This window comes from Triturus cristatus, chromosome 9 (genome assembly GCF_964204655.1).
Source record: "Triturus cristatus chromosome 9, aTriCri1.1, whole genome shotgun sequence".
NCBI classification, from domain to species: Eukaryota; Metazoa; Chordata; class Amphibia; order Caudata; family Salamandridae; genus Triturus; species Triturus cristatus.
This window is the reverse complement of record NC_140592.1, coordinates 632,385,900-632,403,529: the sequence shown is the minus strand read 5'-3', so window position 1 is coordinate 632,403,529 and position 17,630 is coordinate 632,385,900.

The window sequence follows — 17,630 nt, the reverse complement described above, 5'->3', positions numbered from 1 at the left end:
GGCAAGACTAAAGAGTGAGCGACTGTTTTTCTTGTATCTTCAGGAACCAGATAAACTTCTTTAAGAATGTCATCTTCATAAAGCAGACAGATGACATTTTTTAATTTGAATCAAAAAGGAAAGCATGGAATCAAAGATGGGATCCAAATTTCTGACTGAAGAGGTTGGATTAGAAGGAGTATTGATCTCAACAGGCCACTAGAGGGAGGGGGACCACTTTGTCTAAAAAACAAAATGTCTGTTTTATCTGAATTCATTTTCAAGCAATATGCATCCATCCAAGCTGCAACTCCTCTAAGACACTCTTTAACATTGCAAAAAGCCACCTCTAAGTTATCCTGGAAAGAAAAAAGCAATTAAAGGTCATCGACTACATTGACACCCCAAGATTCGATGAGATTATCCAAGGGGGAAAGATAAAGATTAAACAAGAGCAAACTCAGAGCAGAACCCTGCGGGACACCACATACCAAAGGTTTAGGAGATGAAGAATGTGGGTGTAAATGCACCAATTGGGTTCTGACCTCCAGGAAGGATTTGAAGTATAAAAGAGCCTTGCCCTGAATGCCAAGCTTGATAATTCTGTTCAACAGAATAGAATGTGATATAGTGTAGAACGCCGCAGACAAATCAACGAGTAACACCATGACAGGTGTGCTCTTGTCCAGATTCTCCCTGACAAACTCTGCCATCTCCAGAAGAGCTGTCTCTGTGCTAAATCTAGCCTGAAAGCCTGACTGCAAATCATGGAGAATAGAACTGGCCTCCACAAAAGTGGACAGTTTTTTATTGGCCAACTTCTCCAGAATGATTGCAAGGGCTAGGAAGAGAGATATAGGCCTATAGTTGCTCAGCACACTTGTGTTGGCATTAGTCTTTTTTAGCAATAGAACAAAAGATGCCTGTTTCCAAAATGAGGGGGAAATTCCAAACATTAGCTATCTGTCTGTCTGTCTGCCTATCTATCTATTCTTGAAACACTATCTCTATATCTTTGTAAAGCTATCTATCTGTACAATCCTCTCTGACTGTCTGTCTTTGTAAGCTCTAAAAATTGTTTTTTTTAGGTCTGTTTTTTTTAGCCGAAAGCCTTTTGATTTTAAAACAATTATGTGTATAACATAGTTACCTAAAGGGTTTTTCAGCCAGAGGTCATTCATTAGTTTGTTGTTGTGTTAATCACGTTTTTCTTCCAGCCACTGCAGCATGCATCAATTGGGCATTGGGTTAGCATAATTCAGCCAAAAGCTGATTCACTGTGAGTTTTAACATGCTACCTTGTCACAGAGAGCACATCCACAAAACAAGCAGTCCCCTTTAACATCAGGGACCACTTTGGTAATAAGTCAGTTTTTGAAAAACAAAAGATGTTTTTGGCTATAGGATTTTTTTTTTGTTTAGATTGGCTATGTCCCGTTTGCCACCCCACCAACAAGGTTTTTGCACAAACCATTACAAAACAAAACAAGTATTGCCAAAAGGTTGGCAACCATAACAAGACCTATTGGATTTGCCAGTGCTTGTTTTAAAGAGCATCCTATAGCTGGCTCATCCCTCAGCTCCTTCAGCCTCCCTCCCTCCACCGCTCATCGGGAGACTGGAGATGAGACCGAGAGGGTTGACCTTCACATTGGCAGTGTTCATGAAAACACAAAGGGCCCCATGCATCAACTAAAAAAACAGTCACAAACGGGCAGATTCTCAGAATCTGCCCCTGTGCAACCGGTATTTTTGCATTTGGGTTGCATCATCCCAAATGCAAAAATTACAATTTAGGTAATCGCAGAATTTGCAATTACTTAATTTGCGATTGCATTTAAGGAATCACAAATTGCGATTCATTAAATGCAATGCATAATGCAAATTAAAATAGTGATTTCGCTATTAGGGGTCGCAAATTACCATCAAATGAAACTTGACGGTAATTTATGAAAACTTTGAAAAATGCGCTAAAGCGCATTTTTCAAAATTACATGTTACACACACACACATGCCCATGGGGCATGTGTGTTTGCAACATGTGGTCACATGGCAATTTTAGGGGTGCAACAGGGTGTTCTTTTGGCACCCTTGAAATTGCATGCGCATAGGAATGAATGGGTAGCAATTCCTTAATTGTGCATCGCAATTTGCGACTCGCAATTAAGGAATGTGTAGGAATCACAAATGTTTTTGCGATTCCTACATGCATAGGCAATTGAGATTCTTTAATTGCGATTCTTTAAAAATCGCAATAAAAGAAACGCAATTGCCTATTTTAATGCATGTGTACTAAAGTCCTTATTTTAATGAATAGTGTACAGTTAAACAATTAGCAGTTGTGGTGCCTCATGCGATCCAGGGCTGCGCCATGAATCCCATGAAAAGAAGTCACCACTGCACACATCAAATAAAATGCTCAGTGCTTCTCAGATGCATTGAACTGAGGCTGTCAAACAGCAGAGAACCCAGCACAAAAGTCAGGCATATACCCAGTTCTCATGTGTGGTGCATTCCTAGTGCTCCACTGGCATATATCATACTAGGCTGTTGCATATCTATCTCCTGCACCTTCTTGCTACACATCAAGGTGTGCTCATCTACTGGACATCACCCTGTGCCCCCATACTGGCCCCTGCTATGTGCCCCAGAACAGTGCATCACACAGTAAGCTCCTGAGAGGCATCAACTTATTTATTTCTTTAGAGAGTTTTCTAAAGCACAAACATGACTCGAGGGTATGAGAGCACTGTATAGTGTACTTTTTGCACTCACATCAATCACATCACCCCTTGCTCCTCTGCTGAACATTACCCGGTGCTCTAATGAAGCACAGTACCAAATGCTCATGTGAGAAACATTACCCATTGTCACCTTGAGATGCACCCTCAGTGTCCAGCAGATGCACATCATTGTCTGTTTTCCGATGTACTAAGTATCACCAAGAGTTCCACTGATAAGTATCACACAGTGATCCTGTAAAGAGTAACAACCAGTGCTCCCCTTAAGAATATCACCCTTCTCTCCCCTGGGTGCATCACCAGTGTTCCCTCAAGGCATCAATGGTCACCCTATGCCCACTGCTGTACATCATTCTTTTCATCCGATGTACATCATCCTGTGCCTCATACTGCACAGGATTATGCAGGGCTGCTGGTGTGTGCACAGAAATGTCTTCATGTGTTTTTTGTTTGTATGCATAGGTGCCACTGTGAAGGTTGGGTTTAGTGAAAATGTGAATCTACAAGTGTTTTTGTGTCTATGCTGTAGGTGTGCAAAAAGGTTATGCCTCTGATTGCATGCACTACACAAAGTGGAATCCAATTGCCTCTCTCTTCCTTTTAAGGGACTTCTAGTATACTATGGTGATACTAGATGACAAGCTTGTACCTTTCATTTTTCGATCAATATTGAAAAAAGTATTTATTCATTATAATCTTGAGTTTTTGGCTTTCTTTTTTAGGTTTTGCTTAACAGCACAGCTGTTCATAGATTTTATGAGATCAAAAAAGCATTAAGAGTAGTACAGAGTGGCTTTGACTCCTCCTAGAGGTCGGTTTGTCTGTTACAGCTCATGATTTATCAAAAGTTGGGTGCTTTCACAGAAAGAGTTCTTACACTTCAACCAGCTGCCATCATTTGTTTATCCAGCTGCTTGAGACAGGCTCTTTATAAAACAAAGCTATTGTGTTTGACCGTTTGGTCACACCCTGCCATTTAAGCTAACACAAATGCCACTGTGACGCTATTAAAGAACTTCTCTTAGAAAATTGTGGGTTGTGATCTTCCCTAATGTCATGAGTGATTTAATTATGTGAGGTGATATGCCGTGCATGGCAGGGCACTGGTTATAGTTAGCTCTGCTAACTATAACTGGTGAATCTGTTTTTTTTGTTCAAAACGTTAATGCTGTCATTGACATATTCACATAACTATAACTCACGCGACCGCAATCCTCTGCTGATGACGTCAGATATTACATCACTGTATTTAGATACCTATTTACCCATGTCTTCTTCCATTAATCTTTAGCTATACATATATTACAAATATTTATTTTTCAGAAAGACACATATGTAATCAGTGATGTAATATCTGACGTATGTCATGAGTGATGTCACTGACCATGTCATGAGTGATGTAATATGTGACGTCATCAGCAGTGCATTGCAGGCGCGCGAGTTATAGTTAGCTGAACTAACTATAACGGGGGAATTTCTATGGTTTTGTACGAGTGAAAAGTCCAGCTAACTATAACGCCCCTGAAACCTATGTTTTTTTCAGTGAATTTCTAAGGTTTTTTAAATGCTAATTCCTAGCTATAACGTGCCTGAAACCTAAGATTTTTTCAGTGAATTTCAAAGGTTTTTTAAATGCTAATTTCTAGCTATGCCTACAGAGATAGGACATGTGAAGAAAGAAGGAAAAACGCATAGAAAGAAAAAAAAGAAATGCAGAAAGAAGCAACAGAAGTCCTCAAAGACGAAGAAAAGTGCAGGAAGAAGTATAACGTGCAGAAAGAACAAACAGAAGAGCAGAAACAAGCCTTGTTGCAAAATCATCCTGTACCCTCAACTTTTTCAGATGGATACTGGTGGTAACTGAGTCTGACTAACCAGTCCTAGAGCCAGCGCTAAGTTAAAAGAAACTCAGAATACAGTGAAAACACCTACATACACTAGGGCACACTATGTGTTGGGGTCCCCCTGTGATTAGCATGACCTCCTCTGTAAGCCCCTAGTATATAATAGGGCAGGGGATTAAAACTACCTCTTAAAACGCACCACAGGGCGTGTTTGAACACGTCACCTCATGCCCCGTCCCCTCCCTTCTCCACTGTGTAAACACGCCCTGTAGCCGTTTTAAGTTGGGAGATTAAGTCCCCTTGAATCCTGAGGGTGCCTAGGGTCCAACTAGACCACTAGGTACCTTCAGTAAGCGCCACAGAGCTGCGTTGCAGAGAGGTGTAAAAAGTGGCACGGCCTGCACCACCTCTCTGCAACGCAGAGCAGTGGTGCTTACTGGAAGTACCTGGTGGGCTAGTTGGACCCCAGGGTCCCTCAGGATTGAAAGGGAATTATTTCCCCAACTTAAAAACGCGCCACAGGGCCTGTGGGCGTTCTGAGGTGAGAGATTAAGTCCCCTTGAATCCTAAGGGTCCCTAGGGTCAAACTAGCCCACTAGGTACCTCCAGTAAGCGCCACAGAGCTGCGTTGCATGAAGGTGTAAAAAGGGGCGTGGCCTCAGAACACCTGTCTGCAACGCAGCTCCCTGGCACACACTGGAGATCCCTGTTGGGCTAGTTGGCCCTCAGGGACCCTCAGTATTGAAGGGGAATTAATTCCTCAACTTACAACTGGCCAGGGGGCGCATTTGCAGAGTGCTGCAAGGAGGGGGAGTGGCCTCCGGCGCGATGCCGGTCTTTTATTTATTTATTTTTAAGAAGGAGGGCTGTGTGGCCCCCTTTCTTTTTCTAATTTATTTGCCCTGGGGACCCCATCCCCCAGAGCCTGCACCCTAATTTTTTTTGTTGAAAAAAAATAATTTGGCCCTCCCAAGGCCTTAATCGGCCCCGGGGAACCCAACCCACAGGTCATGGCCTTTTTAAAAAAAATATATTCTTTAGGAGGGGGGCTGTGTTGTCCCCCTCCTCAGGCCACTTATGGCCCCGGGGACCCCATCCCCCGGGGCCGGCCTTTGTTTTTCATTAAAAAAAAATATATATATATTTATAGAAACACCTAGGACATGCTGGACAAACCGTATGTACCTATCACCATGACGATTTGCGTGATATTCATTAAAAGGCGACTATGCATGCAATGAATCCACGTAGAATGTATTCACACTGCTAGTGAAGCTCTGACATGTCTGACACCCTACCGTGCCTAATCCCGGCGCCCCCGCTGGTGGGTACTCTCCAAGTAGACACCCTTGCCGTTTATTTATACAAACATGGGTAGCTATTGACGGGCACATTTAATACACATGCACACCAAGCCATTCAAAGTGGATTCGACAAAAATTCGACCAAACTATGCAAGAAACCCCCTCACGGTTAATAAAACACACATCCACCGCTGGATGTGTAATACATTTTATTTTACTCTCTGGAAAGGAGGCAAACCTCACTTGAGAGTCCCAGCGTGCTCCTGGCTGAGCCCAATGCTGTGTTACACCCACCAGTGCCCGCCGAGTGCCACCCACCTCTGTGTTGTATTCCACCAGCTAGTGCATATGCTATGACACTCTCTAGCCCATGTGCACTGTAACACCACCCCGTGAATATGTCATGCCACACTTGCCTTTGCACGGGTTATATTGCCCCATCTAACGTGCCTTCCTCGATGCCTATGTTATAAAGCACAGCGCTATGCCATACATATTACAATCTGGGATCCATATCTTTGTCACAGTGCATATGCAATGTTACACTACCCAGCACATATTACAACTTTAGAGACTACTTAGGTTACACAACACTGCCCTGTGCATATTACACTCCAAGGCACATATCACATAGCAAGCGCTAGTGCCTGTGCTATCTCGCGCTCTCCAATGAATCTGTTATTGCGCACAATGTATTGCATATTATATTTCACGCCCCGGTTCATCTTATATCACACTTTTTGGTGCATAGTTTATACCATATACTATATCTAGTTTTCATTTTCAATCGTGCTCTCAGGACTATGTTCTATATAACACTGCGTCCACCTACCCTTTTCACGGGCATTACATTTTGCGATGGGGGGGTGGAGGGTCAGGGGATGTTTCTGCCAAGTGAGCCCGGAGTCACAGTCCCAAACGTCCTCTTCTTCCTGAATAAAAGTGAGATTATGCTGCATACTTGTTCATATTTTAAGTAGTTTGCACAGACACACATTTTAAAAACAATAAAGTTCCTAATACCCACCTTCTATGAACAGTTAGCTTGCTGCCCCATCCACCTCCTCCCTATCCTCTGTTGTCTAAATCCATGGACTAGCCTCCTCCCTCCTGCAGTGCATGGTCTGATGTGCTGCCACTGCCCTGCATTTAGCATGATGTACCAGTCCACTCATCCTGCCCTCCATTGCCCAATTCTATGGCCCATCATTGACCTCCTGCTTAGCCTCTGTGCTTTGCTTGCTGCCCCTATTCTCCTTCTCCCTGCCCTCCGATGTCTTTGTGCATGCCCCTGCTCCATCCTTTTTGACCACCATGTTCCATGGACCTGCCACTCCTATCTACTCTGAGTGGTCTGTTGAGCTGCCACTCCCCTACCACCTGCCTAGCATTGTCAGATGACTGTAACCTGTCCCTGCCACCTCCACCCTGCCTGTCCACATGCCATGCCCCTATCCCCTTCCTCCTGTCCTCCATGGTCCATTTTACTGCCACACCCTTCTGTCCTCCCAGGTCTGTTGTGCTGCAACTGCTCCTCCTGCCTGCCCCGCACGGTCTGTTGTGAGGCCCCTTCCCCTGAACTCTCTTTTCTGTGCCCAGGTCCTGACCCTCCCTTCTATCCTCCATGGTCCTTTGTGCATGCCCCTGCATCCCCCTATATTAAAAGTGCATGTTTCAGTCTGCATGTCAGAATGTTTTTATGAAATAAAAGAGGATTTCAGAATTCAAAATGTGCCCTAGTTTTTCTTTCTGCAGCACTAATCATAATTTATATGGCAAAATGAACCCCCTCATTTTGTTCCTTTGTAAATTAAATGTTTTAAGTGTTACCACTTTATTCCAATCAAGATGGCTTCAGGTGTGCCATACTTTTGTCATAAGTAAGACTGTTAGCGTTCTAGTTGTTCTTAAGAACACTCTGGGACATTCTGTCATTGGGCTATACTTGGGCTACATCTGGGTGATATTTGGGCTACATTTGGGCTCTTTTGTCTCTGGTGGCCATCTTGGGAGATTTATTTGTTATGAAGTTTCCTAATTTCCTCATTTACTGCAGTCTCCTCAGTTGGAAATACTTTCAGTTTTTTACTTTGATTCCATCAAGAAGGCATTCAGATGTGTCACACATTTTCCATAACTTCTGAATGTTAGCACTCTAGTTGCTCATTAGAACACTGTAGTAAAGCTACTGCTCACCAGGCAAGTCTGCTGCTGGTATTCAAAGTGCATGTTTCAGTCTGCATGTCAGAATGTTTTTATGAAATAAAAGAGGATTTCAGAAGTCAAAATGTGCCCTAGTTTTTCTTTCTGCAGCACTAATCATAATTTATATGGCAAAATGAACCCCCTCATTTTGTTCATTCGTAAATGAAATGTTTAAGTGTTACCACTTTATTCCAATCAAGATGGCTTCAGGTGTGCCATACTTTTGTCATAAGTAAGACTGTTAGCGCTCTAGTTGTTCTTTAGAGCACTCTGGGAAGCTGCAGTAGAACACAAAGGAATCAACTGACAGTCTCTGCCTTTGTTGGATGTACATGTTTTACTGAGAATGTCAGACTTCATTCTTACATGACTGAGAAAGATAATGTGAATTTACAGAAAATATGCTCTCAGTTTAGCTTATAGATCACCTTCCAAACCTCTGTGGGAAAAGTATGAGAAAATAGTTTTCTCTCAAACATGGTTCGTGATATCACAGCAGAATGCTTTTTCACATGGTAAAATCACCTTAGAACACACCACAATTCCTTAAATGAGTATGGTACCATCAACAAATGATTTATAATGTAACTAAAGTCTTAAAACCTTCTATTAACTGCAATGCTTTTTAATGAGGTGCTATCATGTATATTGGTCCCAAGATGGCTGCCAACACTTCTTGGATGAAGTACTGACAGCCAATTAGATCTCACGATGAGATGTGTGGTTAGGCTCCGCCCAGATATGTATGTGATTTTACTTTTGATTTTCTCAGGAACTACTGAACAGATTGACACCATATTTGCAAAAGGCACATGCCTGATCTGAGGACTACCTCTTTGCCAAATTTCAAGTAATTCTGTTCAGCCGTTCGGGCTGTACCTTGGACTAAAGGTCCCTATGAAAAGTTGCATGGGGAAAACGCGTTTTGGGACCCCCCTTTTTTCTCAGCCCCCGCTTGACGAATCCCCCCTAGACTTTCAGGGTAGGAGCGGAGCGGAGCGCCCCACCTATTTTGAAAATTTTGCGAGGATTCGTCAACCGGCGCCAAAGTTATTCCAAATAGAATGTTGCGGATTTCCTATGGAAACACGGTCCTAACTATAACTATCTACTGGCGACCGCCAGTAGATAATATATTCACTGAAAAAACCAAAGGTTTCAGGGGCGTTATAGTTAGGAACTGGCATTTATAAAACCATAGAAATTCACTGAAAAAACCATAGGTTTCAGGGGTGTTATAGTCAGCTGGACATTTCCCTCGTACAAAACCCTAGAAATTCCCCTGTCATAGTTAGTTCAGCTAACTATAACTTGCGCCCCCGCAATGCACTGCTGATGACGTCACATATTACATCACTCATGACATGGTCAGTGACATCACTGATGACATCACTGATGACATCTCAAATGACATCACTGATGACATCACTGATGACGTCATCCAGTGACTGTGTTTCTGTAAAGTTTAAATATGTTTTATATATTTATAGTGAAAGAACTTGTGGAAGAATGAGTGGGTGTACAAGTGTGTGAATGGATGATTTTCTAGGTGCGTAACTGACTCTATAAGTGAGTCATTAAATGTATCTTACTACAGACTAGTGACTAAACTGTGTGAATGTCTGTATGTGTCTGTGTGTAGGTGTATAAGTGACTGCATGGTTTTGTGAATACCTATATGAGTGTCTATATGGGTTATTGATTGGTTCTTTGAGTATCTGTATGAGTGCCTGAGTGTTTGTGTGGGTAGGGTGTGTGTGACTCTATGCATAGATGTGTGAGTGGGTGATTCTATGGGTGCATGGTTTTAAGAGTGCATCTGTGATGAACTGTATGGTTGGGTGAGTGTATGTATGGGTGTGTTAGGGATTGAATGTATATCTCAGTTGTACATGTGTGACTAACTACATATGTGAAAGGCAGTATATATGTGAGTAAGAGTATATAAGTGGGTATATGTGAGAGTGTGTGATTGTGAGAGTGGCTGTATGGATCAGTGTGTGCTTGTATCAATGATTGTATAACAGCATAAGAATGTGGTACTATTTTTATGAGTAAGTGAACTTGAGTGTGTTTAACTGTATAGATGAGTAAATTCAACTGTGTTTAATTACTTGCACGACTGACTAGGTGTGTCAGTACCTCAATGGATGATTGGCGGTGTGTGAGTGTCTATATAGGTGTATAAATGCATATGATAGTCTTGTACGGAGTAACTGTAAGTATGAGTGACTGTACAGGTGAGTGAGTAGAGGTGTATGTAGACCTAAGAGTTAATGAGTGGGTATGTAGTTATTAGTATTGGAGTATCTATGGTTTTCAAAATGGCCGTCTGAAATTTTGAGTCGGTGTATCACAGGTTAAATTAGGGTGTGAGAAGATGCACTAATTTATCACATGGATGACGTCATCAGTGATGTCATCAGTGATGTCATTTGAGATGTCATCAGTGATGTCACTGACCATGTCATGAGTGATGTAATATGTGACGTCATCAGCAGTGCATTGCGGGGGCGCAAGTTATAGTTAGCTGAACTAACTATAACAGGGGAATTTCTAGGGTTTTGTACGAGGGAAATGTCCAGCTAACTATAACACCCCTGAAACCTATGGTTTCTTCAGTGAATTTCTAAGGTTTTTTAAATGCCAATTCCTAACTATAACGCCCCAGAAACCTTTGGTTTTTTCAGTGAATTTCAAAGGTTTTTTAAATGCCAATTCCTAACTATAACGTGCATGAAACCTATGGTTTTTTCAGTGAATTTCAAAGGTTTTTTAAAAGCTAATTCCTATCTTTAACTTATCTCTGAAGATGTCATGTTTAATGATTTTGATTGGATTTGTATATTTTTCAAATTCAGTGTGTCAATTTCATTAATTTCTTTTTTTTAAATACTTTTTTATCACCATTTTTTAAACTTATTTTTTCAATTAATTCTTTTAAAAATTAAAAAATATTATTTGAATTTTTTAATGGGTTTTTCAAACAATTTGTTTATATTTATGAAAATATTTTTTTAACTATATGTTCAAAACTTTATTTTATATATATTTTTTCCATGTTTTTGGATCCGTGTACCCTAAGCGCACCGTTCCCGATCCCTACGCGATAGCATCCGCGCATCGGGTACGTGGTTAGTGCGCGATTCCAATGCGACCGGTACGCGACTCCCAGCCTATACGCGACACGTTCGATGTGCGTAACGCGATGTTTACGTGCTTCCGCGATGCGTCATCTGCATCTATGACGCGGTAGGTGCGCGGATCCCGCGAAGTATTTAACATTTAAAAAAATATATTTATGTATTTCATGTGAATATTAATTGAAGACAAACTCTAAACTAGTCTTAAAACTAATATATTTTTACATCTAATCCTATATTTTTTTTAAATTCAATTTCGCGGATGCGCGCTGGGTGCGTGCTGCGTAAGCGCAGGGTGCGCGGATCCCATGTGACCTGCAAAAAAAGAGATTTGATTGGTTCATTACACTTCCTCTTCTAACTATTGAAAGACCCCACCCATTTCAATCATTCTTCTTTGACCTTCTTTAGAGAACCATCTCTTTGGAGAGAAGAAGATTTTTTAGACTAAGTTTACACTTAGCTCCAACTTTTTTCAACCAAAAATGGCTTCAGGGCAGCATGCATCACCTGCATCTCCTCATATTTCTCGGGATGAATTTTTGGAGGAGGCACCACCCAAAGAACATTTTTCTTCAGTGGTGTGGAAATTTTTTACTTTTCCCGAGGGGCAGAATAAGACCAATGTCACCTTGGTCATGTGCAAGATTTGCAAAAGAGTCCTGTCGCGAGGGGATCCTAACAAGAAATACTCGTGCGGCACGGCAAGTATGATGAAGCACATGAGGACCCTTCAAACAATCTTGCACGAGAAGAGTGCCGACGGATGAGAAACACTCCTGCTCCTGCGCCTTCCACCTCATCGCAGCCGAGCACATCAAGAGTGCATCCATCAGCCCAAACCTTGGACATCCGTCCTCAATTTCAATTTTTAAAAGTGCTCTGCACTAAGTGCAATGCGACTTTGTGCTATGGTGAGCAGTCGATCGATCTGATCTGTCGCCGGCAAGAAAGTCACATTTGCTATTTTTTTTTTTTGTTTTTTTCTTTATTGTTCCCTGAAGTTCATTGTTTGGTTTCTCCTGTTTTGTTTTTTTTGGGGGTTTTTTCAGAAAAACCCAAAAAATCACAAAATTGTTAGAAACCCCCCCAAAAAAATATAAAAGAAGAAAGAAGAAAAAAAAAAGTTCTTGTAAGAACTAACTTTCCTGGTTTAAAAAAAGAGCTACATTTCTTTGTTAGTGTGTGAAAGTTTAGATGAATGTATGTGTAGTACGTTATTGACTGAATGAATGCATTAGTAGCGTATGGTGAATGTATAAGTGCAGAACTATGAGAAAGTGCTGCAGCATCACACAGTAATCTCTTTAACTACAGTGTGCTGTAGTACTTCCGAAGCACAGAGATGCAACATATGTACATAAATATGTTGCAAATCTATGCTTCTCTCTGCACGGCTGCTTAAACTGCAGCCATGTGATGACACAGGCACCCTTGCACCATAGTGCAAGGAAATCTGTGTCATGTGCTGTTTGTTTTTCTGCAGGAAGACAATGAGAAAATGCATTTTTCTCCTTCAATTTATGCTGAACATTTTAGCATGCATTGAAGATATAAAAATGTGGAGAAATGAAAACAATTCTCCTTGTTGTGCTTTCCTACACCAATTTTAGAATGGTGCAGCATTCACACACATATCGAGATTCATGATTTCTAATAAATCTAGACATGTGTCTTGTTCTATGAGTATTCACTGCAATCATGCACAACAACACTTATAGAACACCCTTTCAACGCAAAGTGGTGTGCATAATGAGGTTGTATTTACATGGAGTATAAAAAGTGCACAGAGTGCCTTTTTCTCTCTTTGTAAATATGCAAGAGTGTCTTGCGCAATAACTATGTTACAAAAACTGACATATTTCCGTTTTTAAAATTCCTTGCGAATGATACAAGGTAAGCACAGAGTTTTGTCTGCAAAGATGTTCAAAGAAGAATGATTGAAATAATTACGGTCCTTCAATAGCTAAAATAGGAAATATTATGAACCCCTCAAATCTCTTTTTTTGCAGGTCACATGATATCTGATTATGGTCAGATTTCAAAACTACATAGGTATAAACAGAGTGTTTTTAGAAACATGTTTCAACTTTGTAGCTTCTTGCAGACCTCCTCATTCTGCATATTGAGACTTACTTAAACTTACCTTCACAGTAAGAGGAATAAAAAATGGTACACATTTTTTTCACATTTTCATTCCAATCTAAATTCATAAAAATTGCTTATTTTAAAATTTGGATCTGTGAAAGAAAAGGAAAAAAAAAATTATAACATGTAATAATACATTTTTTACAACACAGCATAATTTCCACAAAGTAATTTTTTTGCCTTTTTTGCTGTTCTCAGAATATATTAACTTTCACTAAAAATAGTGATTTCAATCGGACTCATCACTTAACAGCGGTAAAAAAAAAACAATCTCAAAGATTGTTAAAAAAAAACCAACATGCTATTCTCAAAAAAAAAACAAGATACAAATCACAGATATATAAAATGCATACAGCTAACAAAATTTTATAACTTTAACTTACAAAAACTGTAAATGTTGTCGCTTTAAAATATTCACCGAATCTATGGATGAATTTTTGGAGGATGCACCACACCCACAATGTTTTCCTTCAGTGGTGTGGAATATTTCTACTTTTCTCGAGAGGCAAACAAAGACCAATGCCACCTTCGTCACGTGCAAGATTTGCAAAAGAGTTCTGTTACGAGGCGATCCTAACAAAAAATACTCGCCCTGAACCACAAGTGTGACGATGGTTAAAACACTACATGCATAGTGCATACTACTTTGAAGCAATTCATGCCCTAAAGCCTACCTCACTAAAAGACTACATGCTAACTGACTAAGGGCCTCATCTAGGTAGCATACCAGTTACCACTTCTAAAATACCGAACGATACCGAATCGGTATTTTAGAAGTGGTAACTCGTATGTAGGTAATGAGTCGGTATTTTTTACCGATTCGTTACAATTCGGTAATTACCGAATCGGTATTTACCGATTCGGTAATGAGGCATACCTTCCCATTGAGGGGAAGGTATGCCTCATTACCGAATCGGTAAATACCGATTCGGTAATGGTGGAGAAAATGCAAGGGTGGCAGGGTGTCACATTGACACCCTGTTGCACCCCTGATTCGGCCATGTGTGCACATGTGGCACACATACATGCCCTAAGGGCATGTATGTATGCCACATTGCACACTGCTACGCGCTTCCAAATGCATACACACATACATTAATTATTTACCACCAACTAAAAGTTGGTGGTAAATACCGACTCATAAACACACACACACACTCCCCCTACATATCATTTCTGAAATCGGAATTTACCGATTCGGTAAAATTACCGAAGCGGTAAAATTACCACATCGGTAACGTTACCGATTCGGTAATTTTACCGATTCGGTAGTTTTACCGATTCGCTAAATTCCGATTTCAGAAATTGACCCCCTACATACCAATAGCCAATATACCGGTCGGTAACGGTATAATTACCGAAAATCGGCCGTTACCGACCGGTATATGGCTACCTACATGAGGCCCCTAATGATTACAGTACTATAAGGAGACACACTGGGTGAGTGACAGGGTGTTTGCTAGAAGTGTATGAATACTAACTAGGGAATTGAAGGTGTGAAAGACAACTGTGTAGGTGATTAGAGGACTGCATCCATACTGGATAGGCATTTAAAGGAGTCCATGTGCTAAGGCCTGGCTCACTGCATGAGTACTTGGGTACTGACTGAATGATTAGAGTACAGCAAGGAGTGGTAGGCTTTTGGCGCAGGGAATGGATTAGTACTTGGTACTGAATGGGTCACTAGAGGAGTGCAAAGGGAGTGACAGGATGTTTGCTGGACTGTATGGATACTGACTAGGGAATTGAAAGTGTGAAAGACAAGTGTCTAGGTGGTTAGAAGACTGCATACATAGTGGATAGGGGTTTGAAGCAGTCCATGTGCTAAGGCCTGGCCCAGTGCATGAACACTTAGGCACTGACTAAATGATTAGAGTACTGCAAAGATAGTATCTTGGTGAATTTATAAGTGTTTGGGTTTTGGCACAGTGAATGGATTAGTACATGATGCTGAATGGGTCACTAGAGGACTGCAAAGGAGTTACAGGGTGTTTCCTGGAAGTGTATGGATACTGACTAGCGAATTGAAAATGTGAAAGATAAGTGTATAGAATGTTAGAAGACTGCATGCATACTGCATAGACATTTGAAACAATCTATGTGGTAATGTATGGTTCACAACATAAGTACTTGGAAACTGACTAAATCATCAGACTACTCCTAGATTAGTGCCTGGTTAAAACTTTAAAAATTTCAGTTCTGGCACAGTGAAGAGAATAGTACATGGTACTGCACTTTAGTGTCAAACCCTGACTCATTTTATCAATGCATAAACAAAGAATAGTTTCAAAAGCTACTAAAACTTGACAACATGACCAATTTTAAAACAGTTATCTGTCATCAAATACACTATGTTACCAAATGCTTCTCTCACAATCCTTACCCAAATGTACACAGACTCACAGTGTGATTTTAGACAAGCAACACTATCCCTAGCAGTTTACCAAAACTCATTCACTAGTCTAGAAGAGGTAATGGTACTCCACACAATCTACATATTTAAGTAAAGCACATTAGTGTCAAAGCATGACTCATTTAATCAACGCATAAGCAAAGACTGGCTTCTAATGCTACTAAAACTTGACAACATGACAGGTTTTAAAAGAGTTATCTGCTAAAAAATACACAATGTTACCAAATACTTCTCTCACAGTGGTTTCCAAATGCAGACAGACTCACAGTGTGATTCTAGACAAGCAACACTATCCCTAGCAGCACATTAGTGTCAAAGCATGACTCATTTAATCAACGCATAAGCAAAGACTGGCTTCTAATGCTACTAAAACTTGACAACATGACAGGTTTTAAAAGAGTTATCTGCTAAAAAATACACGATGTTACCAAATGCTTCTCTCACAGTGGTTCCCAAATGCACACATACTCACTGTGTGATTCTAGACAAACAACACTATCCATTGCACTATACCGAAACACATTTCTTCATCTAGAAGAAGTACTACATTTTAGTATAGAAACATAACATGACTCATTTCACAAATTCATAAACAACGACTGGTTTATAATTCTACCAAAATATAAAAACAGCACAGTTATCTGTCTGATAACGTGCAGAAAGAACACACAGAAGAGCAGAAAGAAGCCTTATTGCAAAATCATCCTGTACCCTCAACTTTTTCAGACGGATACTGGTGGTAACTGAGTCTGACTAACCAGTCCTAGAGCCAGTGCTATGTTAAAAGACACTCAGAATACAGTGAAAACACCTACATACACTAGGGAATACTATGCGTTGGGGTCCCCCTGTGATCAGCATGACCTCCTCTGTAAGCCCCTAGTATATAATAGGGCAGGGGATTAAAACTACCTCTTAAAACGCGCCACAGGGCGTGTTTGCACACGTCACCTTTGGCCCCGTCCCCTCACTTCCCCACTGTGTAAACACACCCTGTGGTCGTTTTAAGTTGAGAGATTAAGTCCCCTTGAATCCTGAGGGTCCCTAGGGTCCAACTAGACCACTAGCTACCTCCAGTAAGCGCCACAGAGCTGCGTTGCAGAGAGATGTAAAAAGGGGCACGGCCTAGACCACCTCTCTGCAACGCAGCGGAGTGGTGCTTACTGGAATTACCTGGTGGGCTAGTTGGCCCCCAAGGTCCCTCAGGATTGAAGGGGAATTCTTTCCCCAACTTAAAACGCGCCACAGGGCTTGTTTGCACACATTAACTCAGGCCCCGTCCCCTCCCTTCACCACTGTGTAAACACGCCCTGTGGCCGTTTTTAGTTGGGAGATTAAGTTCATTTGAATCCTGAGGGTCCCTAGGGTCCAACTAGCCCACTAGGTACCTCCAGTATGCGCCACAGAGCTGCGTTGCAGAGAGGTGTAAAAAGTGGCACGGCCGGGACCACCTCTCTGCAACGCAGCTCAGTGGCGCTTACTGGAAGCACCTGGTGGGCTAGTTAGCCCCCAGGGGCCCTCAGGATTGAAGGGGAATTATTTCCCCAACGTAAAACGCGCCACAGGGCTTGTTTGCACACGTTAACTCAGGCCCCGTCCCCTCCCTTCACCACTGTGTAAACACGCCCTGTGGCCGTTTTTAGTTGGGAGATTAAGTTCATTTGAATCCTGAGGGTCCCTAGGGTCCAACTAGCCCACTAGGTACCTCCAGTATGCGCCACAGAGCTGCGTTGCAGAGAGGTGTAAAAAGTGGCACGGCCTGGACCACCTCTCTGCAAAGCAGCTCAGTGGCGCTTACTGAAAGCACCTGGTGGGCTAGTTAGCCCCCAGGGGCCCTCAGGATTGAAGGGGAG